The following is a 19,279-nucleotide window of genomic DNA, read 5'->3' on the forward strand; positions in this document are numbered from 1 at the left end:
TAGAATTTAGGTAATAGTTAAAAAAGATAAGTAAATTAAGGCATTCAGCTCCATGTGACTACATTCCCTTTGAAAAATGAGCTAAACCAAGACCACTACTCTTCATATTCTCCATAGCCTTATCAAAATCATCACCAACCAGACCTATAAGATGAGATCGAATTCTTTTTTCATCTAAAGAAAGGGAAGTTTTCTCTTTCATAAGAGCATCATGAGATTTTTTCAATTGAGTATGCTCTTCTCGAAGTTGATTCATCTTCACCGTCAAATTTATCTTACTCTGAATAATCTTTTCGTTCTGAGAGGTTAATTTCTTTAAAGATTCATTATATTGTTTCTGTAATAAGCAAAGAGATTCTTCTTTGTCTTCACAAACTTTTTGAAGAATAAGATATTTACGCGAAAACATCGCTTCCTTCTTCAGAAAAGAACGTTTTTCTTGGGATAGACCCTGATTTTCATCTGATAAGTTTTGATGTCTCAAGTCAGCAATACCCAACAAATAAGATAGATGAGAGAGTTGGGAATCCAATATTTCACATTGTTGAGGCAAATAGACATTCTCATTTGTTATATTTTCAATCTGGTCAAGCGAATACGAGTGTTCATTGTTTAGTTGAGTTATCTGATTCTGTAACTTTTCATTGTCAGAGCGAGTATCTTCAGCAGCAAATTGAAACTCATACAACTTCATAACGCGTTTATGATTTAAATCTTAACGTGCATGCGAAGAAATTCAAAAAATATGGATATGAATAGCAGATTACAGTAAGAGAAAGGTATAAGGGTAAAAAGAAGGGAACCTCTTAGGTCTTGATTCCTCTTACGAAGATCATCAGATTCAAGAGTTACGGTCTGGAGCTCTCCTTTCAGTTTGTTAATTTCATTTCTTAGGATAGTGTTCTGATGGGAGAGTTCCATTGTGGAATTACGAGATTCGAAATAGCCTTCATCTAAAATCATGCGACGACGAGCTTCCTAAAAGGTGAATAAAAAAAATAAGAGTAAGTATGAACTAGTACAATGAGAATAAAAAAATGTGCGAAAAAGTGTTTACCAGGACATCCAGAAGGATATGCATGCTTGGATCGATTTCAGAGAAGATTTAGCTCCTGGTTGGTTTGTTTGGTGGAGAATCACACACCAATTTCTTCAGAGCGCTATAGATGCGAAGCTTAAAAGGTTCATCAGAGGCCGAGAGAGCAGAATCTATAAGCTCAGAATAAACTTGAGAGGTGGAACTCATCTCTTCCAAAATCTCCTTACCAATAGAAAAGGACTCTAAAGAAATAGGAATAAATGTAGAGGAAGGGGAGGTAGAGTCCGTTAATGTAGAGGGGGCATTTCCCATTACTGGAGGAGAAGTAATCTTCGCAGAGGCAGGCGTCATAACATTCTCTATTGATGCGGGAATATCCGCATAGGCAGGAGCAATAACATTTTCCATAGGTGCGGGGATATTCACGAACAAATGAACATTGATGAAGGTAGAAACAGTGTGGACCATTGTTGGTGCGGTTACTGTCGGAGAAAAGGGAATGTCCTTCGCTACTTGATCAGTAGGAGCATTCTCCTCAGGAGCGATAGCCTCATTCGGAGAGATAGTTGATTCTAAAGAAATGGAAGCAATCAAGTCTTGTGAAGGAACGTCGGTATTGGTGCGAGAAGTAGCATCAACCTCCTGGCAATTGAAATCAGAAATTATGAGGCTCTTGTTGAGTGTTGGAGCTTTGCGAACTCGTCTCACCTTTGGTTTCTTACCATTATCAATCTCGCATTCGGACTCCTGTGAATAACAAAGAAGATAAGAAACAAAGGGAACAATATTGTTTATACAAAAGAAAGTATTTCTTACTCCTTTGTTATGCGATAGCTTCCTCTTTAGAGATTCTTTATCTTTCAAACTTGAAGAAGGATTAGGGTTAGGAATTGTGAATTTGGTACTCCTAGAAGAAGAATTTTTGCTGAAATAGAACAAGTATGGAGATTAATATGATGAAAAATCGGTAACATAAAGAAAGATCAGATCAGTTCCAGCAAAATATACAAACCTTTGATCAGGATCCATAGGAAAAGTAACAAAAGTTAAAATCGAGACTTTAAAAGATGAAGATAAAGAAATTTGGGGAGATTTGCAGAAAGTTAACAGAGAGGAGAGGAGAAGACGAGGTAAAGGAGAAAAGGTTATCTCTCCTCAAGCTTGGTTAATAAATAGATAAAGAAGGTGACCGGTTAAATTTGAACGTGTCGGTAAAAAGGAAAAAAAATTAACACGTGTGGACGGTTACACTGAAATCACGGAGATATGTCGGTTGACAAGAATATGAAGAGGTGAGTGGGTACGGTGTTACAAATTGATCGTTTCTCATATCGCTCTCTTTTCCAAAGAATGATATGAGAAGAGGCAAAACATAGATACAAAATATCGCACACCCACTAAGCAGGCGAAGTAATGATTCAATAAATGAGCGAAGATTATCGCGTTCAGTATATCAAGAATGACGCATCAGATGACGTCAGAAGAATCACAAGTAAAGTGTGATGATCGTGCAAAGTTATAGAGTACGTGCGAAAAGAGTTAAAGTAAGCATGCGTTAATGACGCACGCCAGATCCGAAAATAAGGGCTTTATTAGCTGTCATCCACTATAAAAAATCCCTATATAAGGGACCGAGTGACCATGTAAAGAGAGATATTTTAGAGAGTTTAGACTTGGAAATTAGGAGAGAGAAAGATTGTTTGTTCTCCAAGTTAAAGTTTCTCATAACTTTGGTAACCATATTGAAGATTTTATGAATGAATACATGGATTTTAAGATGATCACTTGAATTGTTATTGAGATTTCACTGAGGGTGCGGTTGTAGGATTTCCTGCAACTACAAGATCTAAGTAACCAAGTTAAGAATATGAGGGTGCATTTCTGGAGTGGACGCCCCTGAAAGTTGCTATGTTCATCAGCAGGCTTTGGGTCCTGTAATTCTAGGAGAGATGGCAATATGGCATTAGTCTCCTATGATTAGGAAACACATAAATTTAGCCACCAAGTATTAGTCTCCTATGATGCCCATCTCAGTATGGAAACGGGCTAAAACAGGAAACAATTGTTTTCCTTATTTGGAGAATATATATTCATTATACGCGTCTTGTTTAACTACAAGATACAAAACCCTAAATCCATCCGTTTCTCTGCGTATTGTTGAATAGGTCGGTGGATAAGAGTTTGGAGAAACTAAAACTCTCCAAGTCGGTGAGACTAATTTGGGATAAACCAAATTTTAGTCGGTCACCAAGTTATATTAGGATTAAGATTTAAGATAACTCTTAATTAGCTTTCTTGATCCTAAATACTAGGAACTTATTAGCTAAGTTATGGAACCCTAATCCCTACCTATGTGTATATAAATAGCCTAGTAGAGAACCTAGAAAGACACACCTCTCTTTTAGGGTTTATATGTTTTCTCCCAAACGATAAATATATAAATCTATTGTTTTTCCCGAGGATTCAACCTCGTTAAATTCTTGTCTCTTTTATCTTCTTTAATTTGTGTTCTTTGCAATATTTGGAGTACCATTGTGTAGCTGTGCAAATCGCTTCCGCATGGTTTTAGCGCAACAATTGGCATCAAGAGCTCGGGTTAGGTTCTTGGAATTTTCGGTATTCATAATATTGCAGCGGGAGTATTTTATTCTGAAGTTGTTTGAGGTAATTCTGATCTCAAAGTTTAGTTTTTTATCTATATTTGGTTGTTTGTGAACAATGGTTGACGGGAAAGATCCTTTAGGAGAACATTCGGAGTCCACAAGTAAAGATAAAGAAACAAAAGAAGAAATACTGCATTCTCTTAGATCACAACTGAAGGTTGAAAAGTTCACCTGAACCAATAACTTTGGTTTATGGAGAACAGACGTAATGGATGCTCTTGTTCATCTTGACCTAGAAGAAGCTCTAGAAGGTCGGCCAGCGGAGATGTCTGACAAGCAGTGGAACAAGATGATCAAGATGAATAAATTATGTCTGGGTTCGATTCGTGAGTGTTTAACAACATCATTAAGAGTTAATTATCAGCACGAGACTTCATCTAAGGATCTCTGGGAAAAGCTAGAGAAGGAGTACCTTGTGAAGAACGTGGCTAATAGGATACATCTTAAGAGAAATTTGTATCGCTATAACATGAAGAAAGGTGCAACTCTAACAGAGCACCTGGATTCATATGATAAACTTCTTGTTGAGTTAGTTAACTATGATGAGAAGATCAACGACGAGGAACAAGCTTTGTGTCTGGTAAACTCCCTTCCTGAAAGGTATGAACCCGTGATTAAGGATTTAATGTATGGCAAGGATAAGATGACATACGCTGAGGTCACTACAACATTGCGTAGTGAGGATTTCAGGAAGATGGACCGTGAAGACCTGTCAAGTGAAGCTAACAGTGACTTGCTTCTTGCAAGAGGTCGTTCAACAGACAGGAGAAAGAAGAATGGTGATCGTGGCAAAGTGAAAGGGCGTTCAAAGTCAAGAGCGCGTCTGCAAAAGGATGAATGTGCATGGTGTCATGACCTTGGACATTGGGCTAAGGATTATACCAAGCGTAAAGATAGAGAAGGAGATAACAACAAGACCGAGGTGAACATTTCTAAGGCAAGTGATGATTCCGATGTAGCTTCGGATTTCTCACTGACTGTGACACCATCAGCTTGTATCGTAACTGACGGTACATGGGTACTAGATTCTGGTGCTACTTATCACATATGTCCTCATCGGGACTGGTTCTCAAGCTTCGAGAAGTTTGATGGAGAAGTACGTATGGGGAATAATCATACCTGCAGGGTGATCGGGATTGGTAGTGTTCGAATCAAGATGCATGATGGTATGGTTAGGGAACTGAAGGAAGTAAGGTTCGTACCTGCTGTGAAGAAGAATCTGATTTCGCTCGGAACTTTGGAATCTAAGGGCTATACGTTAGTCGCTGAAAATGGCATTCTAAATATAATCTCTCTATCGTTGGTAATCATGAAGGGCACAAGGCATCATAACTTGTACTACTTAACTGGGAGTACAGTAACATGAGATGTATCAGTTTCTGAACACATCGAGACTGCAGCGATGGAGACCACGAATTTATGGCATATGCGACTTGCACATCCAAGTGATAAGTCGTTACACTCTTTAATTCGTCAAGATTTATTGAAAGGTGTTATTGCCTTCAAATTAGAGTTTTGTGAACATTGTGTGAAAGGCAAGAAAACAAGAACAAGCTTTGGCACAGTAATCCACAACACTAGTGGAGTTGTTGATTATGTTCACTCAGATGTTTGGGGTCCCTCCAAGAATGCATCATTGGGAGGGAAACATTGGTTCGTGTCTTTCATTGATGACTATTCTAGGAGAGTATGGGTGTACACCATGAGGCATAAGTATGAAGTCCTAGAAGTTTTTGTGAGGTGGAAAAAGGCAACTGAGACTCAAACTGGTAGAAAGATCAAGGTACTACGTTCGGACAATGGTGGAGAGTACAAAAGTGATCCATTCTTGCAAGTATGTCAGGATGAGGGAATACAGAGGCATTTCATAGTTAAGAAGACACCGCAACAAAATGGGGTAGCTGAACGCATGAATTGTACTTTGCTGGAGAAGGTATGATGTATGTTATCTAATGCTGGATTAGGTAAAGCGTTTTGGGCCGAGGCAGTTACATATGCGTGCTTCCTCATTAATAGGTTGCCATCAGCTGCATTAGAAGTTAAAACTCCGATGGAGAAGTGGTATGGTAAACCAGATTATGACTTTGACTCAATTCATATATTTGGTTTCCCTGCTTGGTATCATGTTAGTGAAAACAAGCTTGATAGCCGTGTTGTTAAAGGCATCTTTATGGGTGTGAAGAAAGGAGTGAAAGGGTTCAAAATTTGGGATCCAGTAGAGAAGAAGATAGTCATGAGTAGAGATGTTACATTTGATGAAGCGTCTATGGTAAAGTCTTGGGGTTCTCAGCAGGTGGAGAACAGAAGCACCAATACTAGTGAGCCTTTGCAGCAGGTGGAGATTGATGCAACTCCACTAATTCCAGCTAAGTATGTATCTGTTACGACTACTTCGGAAGGCGTGACGTCTACAAGGGAGGTAACTACTGAAGTTCCAAATTATAGTGACGATGTTTATGAAGAGGAACATGAAGCAGTGGAAGATACAAAAGCTACGGTCACTGAGACCATAGCAACCAACAAACCGAGAAGATTAATCAGGAAACCTAGTTGGATGAATGATTTTATATCTTATGCATTACCAGTTGTCGAAGAAGGTATTCCTAATACCTATTTTGAAGCTATACACAGTGTAGAGCATCAAAAATGGGAAGCTGCTATGCAGGATGAGATGGAGTCTATTTACAAGAATGGCAGATGGATTCTTACGAAGCTTCCGAACGGTAAGAAGGCCATTGGGTGCAAATGGGTATATGCTAAGAAAGAAGGATCTCAGATGAATCAAGCACGCTACAAGGCAAGGTTAGTTGCAAAAGGTTATGCCTAAAAGGAAGGGATTGACTACAATGAGGTGTTCTCTCCAGTTGTGAAACACTCATCAATCTGAATTTTGTTGGCCTTGGTAGAACAGTATGATTTATACCTAGTTCATCTAGATGTGAAGACGGCGTTCTTACATGGTGATCTAGAAGAGGAGATTTATATGACTCAGCCGAGTGGGTTCAAAGTTGCTGGAAGAGAAGATTGTGTATGCAAGCTGAAGAAATCGTTGTATGGGCTGAAACAGTCTCCAAGACAGTGGTATAAGCGATTTGATCAGTTTATGATTGGCCAGACATACACAAGAAGTCACTATGACCATTGTGTATATTTCAAGAAGCTAAGTGATGGGTCTTTCATATATTTGCTCTTGTATGTCGATGATATGCTGATAGCATCGAATAACAAGAAAGAGATTGATAATTTGAAGAAAATTTTTTCAACTGAGTTCGAGATGAAAGATCTGGGAGAAGCTAAGAAGATTCTTGGCATGGAGATTCAACGTGACAGAGAGAAGGGTAAAGTTCGCTTGTCTCAAAATGCATACTTGAAGAAAGTGTTACAGAAATTTGGTATCTGCGAAGGAACTAAATATGTAAGTACTCCCCTTGGTCCTCATTTTAAGTTGAGTTCTGATATGTCTCCCACTTCTGAAGAAGAGCGTGAGTATATGGCCCAAGTCCCAAATGCTAGTGCTGTTGGTAGCTTGATGTATGCGATGGTATGTACAAGGCCGTATATTTCACATGCAGTAAGTATGATCAGCCGTTATATGCATAATCCTGGTAAAGGACATTGGCAAGCTGTGAAATGGATTTTGAGGTATCTTTATGGTACTGTTGATGTTGGCTTGGAGTTTGTGAAGGAAGATGGGAACAATCAGCTGTGTGTTGGTTATGTGGATTCTGACTATGCTGGTGATTTGGACAACAGGCGTTCAACTACAGGGTATGTATTTACCTTGGATGGAGCACCGGTTAGTTGGAGATCGATTTTGCAGTCTACTGTGGCTCTCTCAACTACTGAAGCGGAGTATATGGCAGTGACTGAAGCATTTAATGAGGCTATATGGTTACAGGGTGTGCTAGATGACTTGGGTGTTGTGCAGGAACTACTGCCTGTGCATTGTGATAGTCTTAGTGCAATTTACTTGGCTAAGAATCAAGTGCATCATGCCAGAACCAAACATATAGATGTTCGATTTCACTTTGTTAGAGAAATTCTGGAAGAAGAAGACATTCTACTTGTGAAGATCGATACCAAAGACAATCCAGCTGATATGTTAACGAAAGTAGTATATGGGGTCAAGTTTCGTCATTGCTCGAAATTGATCCACATTCTTCCGGTTTGGTGAGCTACGGTCGGTTTGATTCCTTGCAGAGGATACGTAGGCAGCTTATGGCGCAATCGACTTTGGAAGACGAAGGTGATTTTGTTATTGGTCGTCTCATGCATGAATGCATCATCCGAGGTGGAGAATTGTTGAATAGGTCGGTGTATAAGAGTTTGGAGAAACTAAAACTCTCCAAGTCGGTGAGACTAATTTGGGATAAACCAAATTTTAGTCGGTCACCAAGTTAGATTAGGATTAAGAGTTAAGATAACTCGTAATTAGCTTTCTTGATCCTAAAGACTAGGAACTTATTAGCTAAGTTAGAACCCTAATCCCTACATATGTGTATATAAATAGCCTAGTAGAGAACCTAGAAAGACACACCAAAAAAATTCTTCTTTCTCTCTTAGGGTTTATATGTTTTCTCCCAAACGATAATATATAAATATCTTGTTTTTCCCGAGGATTCAACCTCGTTAAATTCTTGTTTCTTTTATCTTCATTAGTTTGTGTTCTTTGCAATATTTGGAGTACCATTGTGTAGCTGTGCAAATTGCTTCCGCAGGGTTTTAGCGCAACACGTATTGCATCACAGTTTGGTCATGCGGGGCCTCCCAGGTGATATCGTTTTCCGCATACTATCGACGTTCCCTCCAAAATCAATATGTAGATTGAGGTGCGTTTGCAAACACTGGTACAACTTATTCAATCCCTATTATTTCTTTCAATCCCTATTAAATCCACAAATTATATATGGAAGAAACCATAAAGGAAGTTACGTCTACATATCCAGTGTTACATATGGGGTTGGTTATAATATCGATACCAATGATTCCACGATTGTAGTAGCTATCTGTTCTTGTAGTAATAATATTTGTCATGGTTGTGAAGTTCAGGTTTATACATCAGAATAGAATCCATGGAAAACCTTTTTTTTTTTGACACAATTCATGGAAAACCTTACTCAACATATTTCCTTATGAAATTCTATGCAAGTTCGATAACCCTGAAGTAGTATTTGTTCATGGAGCTTTTCACTGGTTAGCGAGACGACTTGGATCCACCGAAACGTGCATTATATCTTTAGATATACATGGCGATAACTTCAAAGAAGTAGCTCAAGTCGACAGATTTTTGAATAAGTACCATTTATTATATACTCACACATTGGGTGTTTTAGGAGGGTGCCTTTGCATAGTACTACAACCATATGCTCTCTGTAATATTGAAGTATGGGTGATGAACAATTACAATGTGGAAGAATCCTGGACTAAATTGTTCACTGCTTGGCCCAGCGTTGAATCTAAAATCCCCAATTACTATGTGAAATTACTATGGAAATTTAAGAATGGGGAAGTTTTATTCGTAACTGGGGAATCAAATGGAAGCTATAGTAAATTAGTTTTATACGACTCATCGCGTGAAGAATGTAAAGTTACCTGCAAAATCCAGAACATTGCACGCAACAAATGGAATGTAGAAGCTTATGTCGACAGAAGTCCAGTGCGTATGAGAACAAGAACATGATGCACACAGCAAGAATCGAGATAATCAGTACGTACGTTTAAAAGTTCACATTTTTGAACTTAGAAAAATCTACCTCGTACCTTTATTTTTTGTTAGCAGATTGTTTCGGAACTGTTTCAGTTGATCTATACGGTCGTGATACTTATCAGTGTGTGATTAAATTCTAAGAGTATGGCTCATATAATGTGTGAATATCAGTTTTGAATAATGCCTCTCGAATCACAGCCTTTAATGTGCCTTGAATCAGAGCTAGCCTTCCATGAGACCCAATAAGGTCACGCTAGGTTGTGAAGGTGCTTAAGCAGATAAAATCAAACTAGCTTGAACAAATATCTTGATTTCCATTAGGCAATAGTAGTAATTGTAATTAATCGAAGTGGTGAAACTGATAAACAAAAATCCACATACAAATGAGAGACTGCATCAATTGCAAGCAGTTGCAAAGAATTTTACTTGAGAAGCATAGCCAACCCATTGGAAACTGATGTTTTAAGGGTCGGCGAAACTGGGGAATTCCCAAAAAATACATCAAAAAGGGCTGAAGTTACATTGGTCGAATCGATTGTAGCATCCACAGCTGATGGCAGACCATCAGATGATATGGAAACCTGGAAGCACCCACCAAAAACCATCATTACTAAATGCTAGCAAGCTCAAATGTTAAAAAGAGATAAAATCCATACAAAGATGGGAATAAACTGGATTCGGCGTGCACATTTGTGATTCACTTACAATCATCTTTGATGCATCTAACCAAGTTAAGAAGATGAGAGTGCCTTTCTTGAGAGGACGCCCCTCAAAGGTGCTACGGAACGTAGATAGTGCAGACTCATCAGCAGGCTTGGGTACTTTAATTCTAGGAGATATGGCTTCATCTAAGGCATCCCAGAATGTCTTACCATCAACATCTCTCACTAGAACTATCTGCAGTGATTTCTCCTATGGAGCTTTTTACATGTAACGGACTACACATTAGCATTTAAAAAACGAAGATTCATACTACATTTTCTTATTTCTGCAAGTCAAACTTAATAACATCCTTTATACCTTGAAAAATCGAGTCATACAAAGACGAATCTCCTTGAATATCAGTAGCTGATCGTCCTTTCCAAGCATTCATAGTTTCTTTAATAGATTCATTCACATAGAAACGAGCAGCATATACTTTGACCCCAATTATCGCGATTTTCTTCTCCCTATAGCCTGCATTAGCATTTTGAGTCCTTCCATCACGCATTCGAGTAGATAACAACACAATGAGCAAACAAAAGAGAACTAACTAACCTGAACCAAGCACTGACAATGAATTAGAGCATCCAGGAAGAGTTAATGATTTCTGGAACTTCACATCAGTAGTAGGCTCAACGGTCTATTCTTCTACACTTCCAACTACAGTAAGAAAAGCAGAAGTCGGACCCTAAACCTTTGGGAGAGAAACTAGTTGAAAGAGGAGATCTCTTGACTTTATGAAATGTGGGTGTAAATGAATGAATGCAAGTAAATGTGGATAAGGCTGATAATTGAATTGTTGCAGTTGAACATCTTTTGGCTTTAACTTTAGTGTTCTGTGTTGATATTGAGTTTCTGAGTAGGATTGATGATGAAAATGGAGATGCCACAACACCCATTTTGCAAGATTTTCTTCTTTTTTTTTTCCGTCAAATCATGGCTATGAGAAATTTCATTTGGGATTTCAATTGGTGGTATAGTTACAATATTCAGTCCAATAATGTAAGAAACATACAATTTAGAACCGAACCCAAATACCATTCTGGTTCCAACTCTAAGTTTTGGTTTATTGGCTTAGAACTTTTGGGGAAGTGCTTTTGATTTTGATTAGGCCATGGCCCATGGCTATCCGTGTTGAGGCCGGTGTCCCAGTGGTAGTAAATGACTAAACTGCCTTTTAATTCATTTCAAAATAAAAAATAAATACCTAATTTAATTCAAAAGAATTTTAAAAATCAATTCATTTCAAAATAAAAAATAAATACCTAATTTAATGCAAAAGAATTTTAAAAATCAAGTTCTACCTCATCTTGTCAGGATTGCTAAAGGCAGGTACCGGCTTTGATAGGGCTTGTACCAATCTATAAATCCAATGATCAGGATTATGTTGTTTCACATGGATTGGACCATCCCTAACAAAACTGATACCACCTTTAGTAGTCATGCTTTTTTGTTACTTCCTCCTTTTTCTCGATGGCTAAATGATTCAATCGTGGTTCAATCCCTAGTTAGTAATTCTCCGAATCATTCTTGAATGATTTACGAATGTATCCGAACTGACCGAATCCGAATGATACTTCCGAACTACATGAACTCCGAACCCAGTTCGCGGATCATATGGACCTCACGAATGATTCACGAACTATGCGAACTGACCGAATCCGAATGATATTTTCGAACTAGAACTCCCATAGATAACTCTCCGACCAGATTTCTGCTGATTGGTTTTTGTTTGATTTTTTATATACTTTATATTTAAATATAATTATTCAGATAAACTTTTCTATTGGTAGTTGTTTAACCAGTGCTATATGTGTTGATTTTTGTTTAAAAGTCTATAAACTCGTTTTAAAATATATTTATGCGATTACATTGTTTACTTCTTGTTAAATAATCACGCTAAAATATTTTTTTCCATCTTATAAATTATATACACATAAAATTAGTCTCGTAATAAGGTCATAATACTTATCAATTTATCATATATGTAAGACGAGTTTTAAGTGCCGAACTCACATTTGTAAAACGAATATGCACGTACGTATGCCGTTCCGAACTACTGTCTGAACAACGAACTGTTGACCGGATTTTTGACCGAGTCCGATATATCCGAATCCATATAATTCTCGTACGTATATCGTCCTGAACTACTACCCGTACCCCGAATTGTTAATTAGGGTTCAGTCCATTAAATCTACATTAGTTCGTATATTTTGGTAGGTAATTTTTGATAAATTCATGGATTTTATTTTTCCGTTTGATTACTTTTAGTGGAAATTTGATAATATGGATGACTTTTTGTCATCTTAATGTCGAGTTCGGCGTAGGGACGGACTTACGATTTTATTTAGGATAGGGCTAATGTTCTATACTCAGGATACGATGGCCAAAGGCCAAAGGGTGTCGAAATTTTTCCAAAAATGGGAACATCCTTGAGTAAAGCTGTTAAATCTTCAATATTCAGTTTCTTGGTACTTTGGTAGTGGGCTTGATATAAAAAGATATTAAGATACAATCCAATGGGCTACCTAGTTTATCCATGGGCTAAGAGCAAAAATGAGTCATACCAAATGTTTGTTTGGGATAGGGGTTTACAACGGACGGACGGATGTGAACTAGGGGTCACCTGCGTCCAATTCGTCAAAGTTGCGGATTTGGAAAATTTAACCGTGTCCCGACCAACCACCCGCGAATTTGACATCCACGGATCAACGGATGATTTGGGCCGGATGCGGATTAATAGTGGATTTAGTTAAAAAAAAGAGTAAAACAAAACCTAATTCTTTAACTAATGCTCATTTCAGCAATCGTTACTACTGTATTCTGATGAATTCTTATTGTGTTTCTATCGTGGGGGGTGGGGCGAACTTAATAAACTTGTTGTTTTTCATGAAATCTAATTGCTTATGGTTATAAGTTATAACTTGCCAAGTTTAGTTAGTTATGTTGCACCAACTTCATATACTTTTGTTTGCTTGGTTCACTTTATATTCTTTTGCAATCTACTGTTTGATTGTTTGGTGTCGGGTACTAGTACGGCTTTTACATTAACACGAGAGTAATTTGAGCCAATTTTTGCTGAGTTCCTGAATTCATCAGTGAATCTCCAATCAACGACCAACTCAACCAAGTCTCTGTTCATGGCATCAACGGGAATTACAACAACTCAGCTTCGTGGAATTACACCAACTAAGCTTCGTGGAATTCCATATTGGGGCGAGTCAGTTAACTTACTCGGATCAAAAATCATCTCGTGCCAAGTCAAATCGGGGCAGAAACCAGGCAACAGATCGGAGCTAACTACATCGGCCAGTTTCATTTGTTTGCAAAGCCTAGCTCGGGTCAGTTCATTTTACATCGGGAAAGATGAACCATATCGGAAAAGGCAGTCACTTCAGACCAACTCGGGAAGACTACACTTGACTCGCTTTGGAAACTCGGCTCAGGAATATGGATTCGGCTCGTTCAAGATGAATCTGCCGAGACACTCGCCTATAACAGGGAATATTCTTAATCTCTTATCTCTGATTTTACAAGTTATGATTTCGAACGATGAATTCTATTAAGATCCTCTTCATATAAGTCTGGTAAAAGAGCTACTGGCTTAGCCAAATGCAACCTACCTAAGAAAACATGAATAGTCGTGTTCCAATATTTGAGAAAGTGAATCCGTGGTACAAATGTGAATTATTTTTGCTACCTGCAGTATATTACAAGTTTTTAATCTTGACTTAATGTCTAGTCATCGTGAAATGGTGCTGAATAAGAAATATGGGAGATATTTTGGGGAAAAGGTGATGTCTCACCTTATAGTTTCGGAAGAGACCATTTACTGATAAGATCCATACTATTAGATCCATGTTTGTCCACTATTGTTTGTTACGACATAATCGGATTAGAAATTGCATGTGACTCCTTAATGGGACCAGTACAAATTTTGGGATTGTCATTGTAATCATTTATACTTAGACTATCACAATAGCTATTAAATTGTCGAAAGGCTTAATTCTTATCTATAGTGTCAATTTACTTGAACGCACTGCTTATCATGAAATTCCAATTGTATGAAATTTATATCTTAACCAGGGCACCTATAGCAATGACATGTAAAAGGGTCATTCAATCTTTACACCCATAGCTTACCTGATAAGAAAGTTGCAGGTGCGCAAATTCAATGCCGAGCATCAACTAAGAAGTAAAATGGTACTGGAAGCGTGAGCACGAGCCTCAGGCGATGAAATGGACTCATTTGTTATTCCTCTTGCTTATTGCATACATGACATACTCAACAAATGTGCACAAGCCATGAGAATTCATTCAAGTGAACTTAAAAATTCTGGAAGAAACTCACTATATTATTGTTAAGCATTCAAGAACTCTGTTAGCATACTGCTTGTTTAAATGAGATAGGAAACACACGGCATATCTACTTTTAACATACGCTTGCACGTTATCGTAAATGCTGCGTAACATGATTCGTTTGACACTTGAAATGGTACCTTATGATCCCTATCATCTACGAGGATTTTCGTGCATTACATTTTTAGACTAGCACCCGCAATTCCTGGGTTCATCATGATTTTCCGTACCAATTTTAACATTGCATTGTTAGTAGGTAAATCGTAACGATGAAATTCTGCTAAGATTGGCTACAATCGATACACCCAGATATACCCATATCATGTTTGAACTGAGCAGTTATCCCATAAACCGTGTTCGTACTTGTAGGTTGTGAACTGAAACATCTTGTTGTGTTCTGTGAAATCAGATCTACATATGGAACTATCTTTATGAAAATGAACTATCAGACTATATAACTCTTCCTTCTTAGATTCTCCCCGCAGTTACTTACATTTCTGAATCCACAGGAAGCTCGAAAGTCCAACTGAGGAGACCCTGATTGCTTAGAGAATCTGCACAATGGAGGCACGATAGAATGATCCGGTTTTCTTGAGTCTGTGAAATTCATTCGGGTATGCCAGTCGGACTAATAGAATATATTTTCCCTTATTTACAGGTCACGGGATATTCTCATTGATGGACTGTAATCATAATAATATATATTGCCTAACATCCCTCTAAGGAAGTTAAGGCGTGTTTTACCAAAACCAACATGGTATCATCCTAACTACACGATCCTCTTCTTCCTCTTCCATTTTCTTTTCTTCTTCTTCAACAACATCAATCATGGAAGGAGATAAAAAGACACTACACCCGGCGTTTACCATCAACAACATCAAAACCCTCATCCCTATTCTCCTAGATATCAAACAGGATGAATACTCTTCTTGGGTTTTTCTGTTCGAGCTCCATCTTCAGGCTCATCGTCTTCTCTTTCTCATTGATGGATCCACACCACCACCGGATGTCGACGCTCCCACCGTGCTTCAACTTGACGCTCTCTGTCGTCAATGGATGTTCTCCACCATGACCAAGGATTTAATGCTCACCGTCCTCAAATCTGGCGAAACTGCTCAAGAGATTTGGAATCATCTCAAGAAACTTTTTCAAGACAACAAAGGTAACCGCGCTGCGACTCTTGAACGTCAGTTTGTCAACCTTAAGTTTGTTGATTGCACTAGTATTGATGATTACTGTGATAAACTTAAATCCCTATCCAATCGATTACGTGATCTTGATTTTCCTATGAATGATAAACGACTTGTGATTCAACTCGTCAACGGCCTTCCGGAGGAATACAACAAGGTGGCCTCCTTTATCCAACAAGCTATGCCTACATTTGATGCCGCTCGCTCACAGCTGCGAACCCAAGAGTCCGCCGCTCTCAACAGACCTGTACGTCTTCACCTACAACGCTTGCATCTACAGCTTCGACCACAGATCGTGGAACTCAGCGCTCACAACGCTCAGGCTCAGCCAAACGCAGTGGCAGTCGATCGTCCTCCTCAGCTGCGGCTCCACCACTGCTGCCAACTCCACCACATCCTTACCAGCTGTAACGTGCACCAAATCCGGCTTACAACAATCACTGGACACCACAGTGGGCAACGCCACCTTGTCCATATCCCACAGCACCTCCGGAAACAGCATGGCATCAACCTTTCAGTCACAGCTCCTACCGAGGCCGTGGACGTAGTGGACAGTCACGCGGTCGACCTTCCAGCATTGGACGTGGACAGGCATATCTCACTCCATCCACGGAATACCTTCATCCCAGTGACATTGCCGAAGCGTACAGTTCCATGAGTTTACACTCTCCTGACGACGCTTTTTATATGGATACCGGTGCCACATCGCATCTCACCGCAGACTCAGGTACTCTAAACACTGTTTTTAATACTAGCAATGTTCGTTCCATCTTAGTTGGCAATGGTAACAGTATTCCAGTCATTGCTTCCGGTACCAAGTTCATAGACATTCCATCTCGCACCCTAAATCTAAAAGACACTCTTGTTGCTCCTGACATTATCAAAAATTTGGTTTCCATTCGTAAATTCACCACTGATAATCATGTGTCTGTTGAATTTGACCCATCTGGTTTTTCTGTGAAGGATTTGAGATCGAGGAAGATTCTTCTTCGATGTAATAGTTCCGGGGAGCTCTACCCTATTACTCCTTCTGTCGTGCCACCTTCAACTTCGCTCTTGCCTCATCCAATATCCCTTCTCACGTGCTCCTATGATTTTGGCACAGCCGTCCTTGGCCACCCAGGGAAAGCTACTTAGATAATTTACGTGCAACTCTTCAATTCTATGTAATAAAAATCAGTCTACTAAACTTTGTCATTCCTGTCAAGTTAGTAAACATATTCGTCTGCCATTTTCTCTTGACAAACTCTGTCACTTTTGCCCCATTTGATATAATTCATAGCGACTTATGGATCTCCATTGCATGTCGAGACTGGTTTCAATTACTATCTTATTTGCTAGATGACTTCACAAATTATCTATGGATCTTTCCCTCTCAAATTAAAATCCCAAGTTTTATACCAATTCTTAGAATTTCGCCTCTTTCGTTAAAACACAGTTTTGAACGCGAAATCAAATCTTTTCAATGTGACATTGGTCGTGAATTCGACAACTCCTCATTTCACACGATTTTGCTCACCAAAATGGGTTAGTTTTCCGTTTCTCATGTCCTCATACCTCCTCTCAAAACGGCAAGGCTGAGCGAATGATTCGTCGTGTCATGACATCACTCACACGATGTCTCATGCCTCGATCCCTCCCACCTATTGGGCCGACTCCCTTCATATGGCCGTCTACCTTCATAACATACTCCCTTCCAAAATTCTCGATTACGCTTCTCCAGTTTCAATTCTTTATCAACGACAACCAACGTACTCTCATATTCGTATTTTTGGTTGTCTTTGTTATCCAAACCTATCCGCCACCACTCCTCATAAGCTTTCTCCTCGTTCTACTAGGTGTGTTTTTCTTGGTTTCCCAACACATCATCGTGGCTATCGTTGTCTCGACTTAGCCACTCACAAGATCATCTTATCTCGACATGTGACGTTTGATGAAAACGTTTTTCCTTTCAAAGAAAAACTTCCCATCGCATCCCACAGTCCAGAGCCTCCTTCCACATCAACTCTCCCTCTTCTTCCCATTCGTCTTCTCTACCCAACAGCTCTTAACCCTCAGACCAACCTCCCTCCTGCCCTGCCATCTTCCGCCGCTTCTGCACAACCTATTTCCACTGCACAGCAACTACCAGCTACACAACACAATCCTGTCACTTCCCCACCAGTTCCTGCTTCATAGGAACTACCAGCTACACAGCACAATCCCGTCATTTCCCCACCAGATTCCGCTCCACAGCAACTCTATACTCCTCCCCATCGTCGTTCCCCACAGCAGCTCGACTCCACTCCACTGCACACCCATATTCCAGACCTGCAGTTTCTAACAACTGCGATCCAGCAGGGTCTGTCCCTACCACGACCCCTGCCTGCCCTGCCCGGGCAGATACACCATCATCCCCCACTCCGTCTGTCCCTGACACTTCAGTCACCTCTTCTCGACCTGTCACCCGTGCCTCTCGTGGCATATTTCGTCCCACCCATCGTCTGAATCTTAATGTGCAAACACCACAACTTATATCCAATCTTCCAAAATCTCACCTGTCTGCTCTTCGTGATCCCAACTGGACCAAGGCCATGCTAGATGAGTTCATTGCTATGTTAAAAACACACACTTGGGACCTAGTACCACGACCTCTTGGTGCTCATGTTATTCGCTCCATGTGGTTATTTCGTCACAAGTTTAATGCAGATGGTACATTGCAGCGACACAAAGCCCGTCTTGTTGCCAACGGTAAGTCACAACAGGTTGGGTTTGATTGTTTTGAGACTTTTAGTCCGGTTTTTAAGACAGCCACTATTCGTACCGTTCTCAGCATTGCCACGTCCAGATCCTGGACGATTCATCAGTTGGATGTCAAGAATGCCTTTCTTCATGGGGACTTTTCCGAGACAGTTTATATGTTTCAACCTCCAGGTTTTGTTGACCCTACTCGCCCTGATTATGTTTGTCGTCTTCGTCGATCCCTTTATGGTCTCAAACAGGCGCCTCGGGCGTGGTTTCAGAGGTTTGCAACTTTCATTACAGGTTGTGGTTTTCGGGGTAGTGTTTGTGATCCATCTCTTTTCATTTACCGGTCCGGTCAGGATACTGCATACTTATTACTGTATGTTGATGATATCATACTCACTGCCTCTACTGATGCTCTACTGTCCCGTTTTATTGACCTGATGAAACGGGAATTTTCTATGACTGATCTTGGCCCGTTGCATCATTTTTTGGGTATTACTTCCACTCGTTCTTCCTCAGGGTTGTTTTTATCTCAGTCGCTCTATACAAAGGATATTATTGCTCGTGCATCCATGACGAACTGCAATCCAGTAGCAACTCCGGTCGACACAAATTCTAAGCTGAGCGCTACTTCTGGTCCAGCAATTTCGGATCATACTTTATACAGAAGTCTGGCCGGGGCGCTACAATACCTTACTTTCACTCGACCGGATATCTCTTCACTAGTGGAAAATGGGTGTTTAACTACCCACATCCGAGACACTCATTAATGGTAGTTGGACCGCCGACCATAGATAACCATCTCTGATATAATAAGAAAATGGACCATATCCGAGAGCTTAATAAGCTGTCTCAGAATAACAAAAATTATTTACCCTTGTATCCCTCTTGG

At 39.6% G+C, this 19,279-nt stretch overlaps 1 pseudogene; it reads right to left on the reverse strand.

Moving 5' to 3' along the window:
• Positions 1 to 9,733: 9,733 nt before the first annotated feature.
• Positions 9,734 to 11,555, reverse strand: LOC113316677 (annotated as a pseudogene).
• Positions 11,556 to 19,279: the final 7,724 nt, after the last annotated feature.

Source organism: Papaver somniferum, chromosome 10, assembly GCF_003573695.1.
Source record: "Papaver somniferum cultivar HN1 chromosome 10, ASM357369v1, whole genome shotgun sequence".
In the NCBI taxonomy this organism is placed as follows: domain Eukaryota; kingdom Viridiplantae; phylum Streptophyta; class Magnoliopsida; order Ranunculales; family Papaveraceae; genus Papaver; species Papaver somniferum.